Below are 6,000 nucleotides of genomic sequence, written 5' to 3' on the forward strand. Positions count from 1 at the left end.
CTTTTTTTGGCATTTAGAGTTTCAAGTACCTTTGTAAGGGTATATTTTAAAAGATGTAAATTATTTTACCTAAACAAGCACAAAATTAAATCCTTTCTTAAATTTTTCCCTTGGCAGACTATTCAGATCTCAGTCAACCAATTTGGCAGTGCCTAGAATGACCTGGTTAATACAATATATAATACCTGTAGGCAGTATTTCAGCTTTGTTTGCAAATCTGCACCCTAGAAGTTAGTGCTTAAAAACTGTGTAGCATTATGTACTCATGCACTTCTCATTTTGTAGACACCAACCTTTTTTGTTGCCTTATTCTATACAGCAGAGTCTACTCCTTGTTTTAGGTGCACTTCCAAACATGTGAGATTTGCACTTCTCCCTGAGTTATGTAATTATGGTTCCAGTTTATTTTCCTTGATTCTGCAAAGGGATTTTCCTTCCTTTCTGCTCTTTGATTGGAAAAGAAATACTCTTAGCTTTTTTTTCTGTTTGTTTGTTGCTTTGGGTTTTCTTCAGTATGAACCTACACAGTGCTTAGTCAATTGAATTATATTACTCATTGTTTAAGTATAGTTTGGAATCTTTCTTTTTCCTATCCCTTTTCAGAAGATTTTAGAAAAAAGTTATGAAAAATTAAAGATTAATATAACAAGTTTATGCTTTTGCAATAGAAATGGCAGTTTTCTACACTTTAAAAATGGATTTTGAAATGGAATTATTATCACATCCATATCTGCATGTTTGTGCATATGTATGGGCATATTTGTGTGTGTGACTCCTGTCAAACAAGGCAAATTGATTAAACACACAAATTAATGGCAGTGGATGTTAATACATCTTTGTAATTCATGTTGTAGAAGGCAGCAGATGGAACTTGACTGTGTTCCCTAATGTATTGTTAACCACTCCATCAAAACAGAGTCAACGGTCAACAGTCTCCTCCTCTTATTCGCAGCCAAAGAAATCAAAACCCTACCTAGCCACAGAGCTCAGAGTGCAGACTGCCATGTGAGCTGCTCACCAGTTTTAGGTAATCAAGCCCTTAGGTACAGGCTGATATTGATTAACTTGTGATGGCCACTTGTCTTCTGAGAAAAGATGTTTTATGACTTATAAAGCTCTGGAACTTGATCTGTTTGAATATGCCTGCCTCAATCTCTATTTTTAAAGGAAACAAAGCCTACCTGTTCCAGTTTCCTGATTGCTAATACATTAAAAGTGCAAGTACTTACAGCCTATATAATATTTTACAAAAAATAATTGGAATTTGCCATGCATTTCTTTCAATCCTTCTGTTTTATGAATGGAACTATCTCTTCAGCTTCTCTGTACTGTTCCAGAATGTCGTCATATTCGATAGGTTAGGCTTAGTCTTCATCAGGACGTTGTTATGTGAGAAACAGATTTAAGACAGCGAATATTTATTTAATAGCATAGAGGGGTGGAAGGACTTGTTCTATATCACTAATAAATCTGCATGTTTATTAGTAGACAGTTGATAGTTCTATGGAAACTGGTTCTTTGGAGAAATGTCCTGCTTTGGAGAAAAGCACGCAGAGGTCATGGCTTGCAGACAGGATAGAAGAGCAATCTTGTTCTCCTGATGAAAAAGCAGTGGCAAATGAGTAAATGGAAGTGCTGAGCCAGCATGACTTGTCCTCCTGCCAGGAAAAGCTATTTTGGTGCATTGCCAGGTGGACAAATGCTGAATTGCTCCTGGCCTGTGAAGGTGGAGGGAAGTAATCCAAGTGTAGGTTAAGAGAGCTGGCATGACTCAGAAATAAGAGAAGAGAAGCCTGGCTCATATCCAGCTGAAGGAACAGCAGGGTGGATCAAGGTGGTGAAGAAATGCAGTTTGTAAGTCCATACATGAAACTTTTCCCTTGGAACCAGTGGTGAAGCCACATCACAGTATGAGCTCTAGAGAAGAAATAATGACAAAGGCTGCTTGTGAGAGATACTGTTAAGAATCGTTGTTTATGAGCATGTAGTTAAAGTTCCCATAATACATCCTTAGAGTGAAGGGGTTTAATCCCTCTCTTTCCTTCCAGCAATGATATTAAAGTATATTAAGTTTGACTCTGCCTCCCCCCACAGCTGTTTTACAACTGCCTTTTTCTTGGCAACACTAAACTGCTGTGCATTGCTGGTGCAGACTGTGTGTAGATGCTGCCAGACTCTGCACACATGGCAAACAATGCAATTCCCGTGATGTGAACTCTTGCCACCTCACATATGTGTTGAGAGCCTTAGCTACTGAACTACCTTAAAAGCAGTCTAGAAGTCTCCAGATGAAAGCAAATCTAGAGTAATGAAATCATGATTTCTAAGACAAAGCGGTGAGAACGTGGGTTAAGAGAGACAAGAGGAAACAACATCAAGTTGTACACAGGGAGGATTAGATTGGATCTTGGAGAAAAAATTCTTCACCAGAAAAGTTGCCAGGCACTGGAAAGGGCTCCCCAGGGAGTGGTGGAGTCACCATCCCTGGAGGTATTTAAAAGATGTCTATATGTGGCATTTAGGGACATCGTTTAGTGGTGAACTTAGGAGTGCTGGGTTAACAGTTGGACTTGATGATCTTAGAGATCTTTTGCAACCTAAACATTCTCTGATTCTATGATTTTGATCATAAAATAACACCTTATAACTTTCAAATTATTTTACTTATTGAAGTTTGCAAAACCCACAGTTTTTTATTATTTGGAAATTATCTACTTCCTGAAGTAACCACAGTATTTAAACCAGAAAAGTATATATACATTGACATGAGGTAGTCACATAATAACATGCAAGAAGTAATCCCTGTAGAAGTTCCTCCATTTTCCTAAGTGAAAACACTCGTGGCTTGGGAGACCCGATTTCAATTTGTTCCTGCCCATGGCAGGGTGGGTTGGGACTAAATGATCTTTAAGGTCTATTCCAAACCTTTAACACTCCATGGTTCTGTGAATTCTCTTTCTCTGCTTGGTGGATTTTCAATCTGTATTTGAAGTTTCTAAATAGGGCTCAAACCACTGTAATAGCAGTAGTGCACATAGGCTTCTCTCAGTCTGTATTGATGTTATTTTCTCTTCTGAATAAATATTCAGTAGCAGAGGGACTGAATCTCTGTCAACTCCTGAGTTTTACAGTTAGTAAAGAGTAGAATTTTTATGTTTTGGATACTTGGGTTCTTCTTTTGTTTGATGGTGAGGGATGAAAAACAGGGAGTATTAATTTAGCAGTTATTAATTTGAAACATTTTTGTATATTCTTCCTGTCCTACTTTCTATAAAAATATTTAAGTGTTGATGGTGGCTTTCTGGGAAATGTGGCATCTGAGTATAACATCTGTTCTGGAATACATTTAGCTTTTTGTAGAAGTGAAAAAGCATCAAGAGAATACACTGAATTAGCTTATTAAGTGATTATAGCTTGGTGAGTCTCTAGAAAGCAGGAGATGGTAGGTTCAAATTAACTGAGGGAGAATAAAAAATTTGAATGGTCCCCCTCCCATCATGATAGGATGCCCAGCCTCTCTGTTACTCAACCATAAACTCTGCTGCCTGTGTCAGTTTTGTGAAATAAGCCCTTCATTTTGTTCACTTTTCACATTTTCTCTGAAATGCAATATTTTATTTTGGCTCAGAGAAAAGCAATTTCATCTAAGTTCTGTTTTGAGAAGAAAAAAGCCCGAACATTTCAGGTTTATTCAATCAATTTTTTCTAAGTGGGCTTCGTCAGCCAATGAAGTGAGCATGGGGGAGGGGGAGTAGGGGCATCATTGATCTGTGTGTCCCAGTCTAATTCTCCTAAAAGGGATTTTTTCCCCTTACAGGCCAAGGAAACAAAACATGTATTTATTTATTCCAAACACGAACAAAGATGAAAATCAACACACAGCAGAAAAATTGCTGTTTAGATAAAGAGACTTCTATTTACTTCCCCATAAGTAGTACTGTCTAAATCCTTTTACACAGTATACCTGAAATCCTTACAGTGCTTTGCAGTGCTCTGTCACTAACTTGTAAATACACAGGGAAGAAGAAAAGCAGCAGTAACAGACTAAGACAGTAGTAATGAACTGTGGAGTCAAACCGCTGATAACAACAGGAGTTTAATATTACCTATTAACCTCTACAACATCCCTGCATTCAACTTGGAACCAGCTCTCAGAAAATATTACCTTCCCTATCAATATGCAACCAAGAGAAATATTCACTTCTAAAGTACTTGCAATTACAAAATCTACTGTTAAGAGTGTTGAGAACAAAAGAGCTGAAGTAACCATGAAGCTTAAAATGTAGGGATGCTCAAAATTTTGCAAGCAATTTTTTTTTTGTGGAAGAGTTTGTCACTTTTGTGCAGATATATGATTTCTCCTGCAGAGACTGCAGGCCATCTTCAATAGCTAAAGATGGATTTCTGAACTGCAGGAGGCAGGGAAGTACATGGCTAGCTGAAGCTTCAAGCAAATTCTCAGAGTTAACTGCGTAACTAAAACTGGTTATGTGCGAGTACAAGCACACTACAGGAAAAACACCTTTCAGGGGAAAGAAAGGGGGGGAGACTAAACATTTCCTTCAGCATCGTGTTTCAAGCAGCTCTCTTCTTTGAAAAGACTGCTGCTAGCTCATATGATGGCTTGAGTTTTCATGATGAGAAGAGGCCAAGTTTGTCAGGAAGAAATGATGTATTTTATTGACTAGGGTTCACCTTCTTCAAGCTTTATCAGACAAGCTTCTGGGAACACAGTCTGAAGTATATGCCAGTGACTCTAATACAACAGGGATAACAAAAAATAGTATTGCTTTCTTCCAAATGCTACCTTGCATTTAGCTCTAGGTTGTTGTGGATACGAATAATGTTATTGCTATGAAAATAATACCAAAGGTGGGGTATTTTTTCAGTTTTGTACCTTCTCACAGATCTAATTTATTGCTTCAGACACATTTGAACAGTCATTATGCTTGCTCAGTAAACCCTGATTCCCTAATTGAAGTTCTTCTGAAAGATCTTAAAATTATACACAGAATTATTTGTTAAAATATGTCTAATATTCAAACTTACTTTACGTTCCTTTTGTTCCTAAATTTTACTTTCAGTATGTAGAACAAGAGTAATCTGTGGTTCCTTTATTCTGTGAATATTTGAAAGCTTTTATCCAGCATTGGTGGTCTTTGAGAGGGTTTCACATTATCTCATAACTTTGCCATCTTAAAACACCATAGTATTTTAATCATGAAATGCAAACAAAACAACAACAAAAACCCCAAAAAACTGTCCCCTGGAAATGCTGCAGTGATTTTGTGGTGCAATTAATTTATAATTAATTGGTAACGTAAGCATTACTCTTAGCCTGTCATCTTATGATGTTCTTTTTGAAATGGATCACAATATGAATGGAAAACTAATGATGGCCTTTCAGCACGACTAAGCTGGTCTACACAATATTTCTTCTTCTCCAGTTCATTTCTCTCCTTCAGGGCAAAGGTGAGGACAATTATTTGAAATGCTGAAAAAGCAGTAAAATCTTCAGTAGGATTTGTTGGAAGCAGAGAGAAATTGAAATTAAAAAATTAAATAACCAAACCCCAAAATCCCAAGAAAACAAACATCTACATCCTTAACAACATATCTATATTTTTCCATTTCATGGATTTAATTAAATTGTGTGCTTTGGGTTTAGATATGGAAAGAAAGTTCTTAAATTTCAACAGCAAAACACCAGGCCAAACAACTCGCCTAAGTGTTTTAGCACCAAAGGAAAAAAAAATTCTTTTAAAATTCTGAAACATTAGAGTTATTCACCATATTAAATGGTGGTTCTTCATCACGGTCTCATTTCAACATCAGCTTTTTTCTACTTTTCTGCCCCATCAAAAGAAAAATGTCTTATTTCAAAGGCTAGTTCTTAGCACCTTGTAGACTCCATCTTCTAAATCATACTGATTTGTCTCTATCATTTTTTTGGCTAGTTTGTATTCCTTCCTAAGCTAAGTTTTGCCCATCTAATGGATT

The sequence above is a fragment of the Corvus hawaiiensis genome, chromosome 2, assembly GCF_020740725.1.
Source record: "Corvus hawaiiensis isolate bCorHaw1 chromosome 2, bCorHaw1.pri.cur, whole genome shotgun sequence".
NCBI classification, from domain to species: Eukaryota; Metazoa; Chordata; class Aves; order Passeriformes; family Corvidae; genus Corvus; species Corvus hawaiiensis.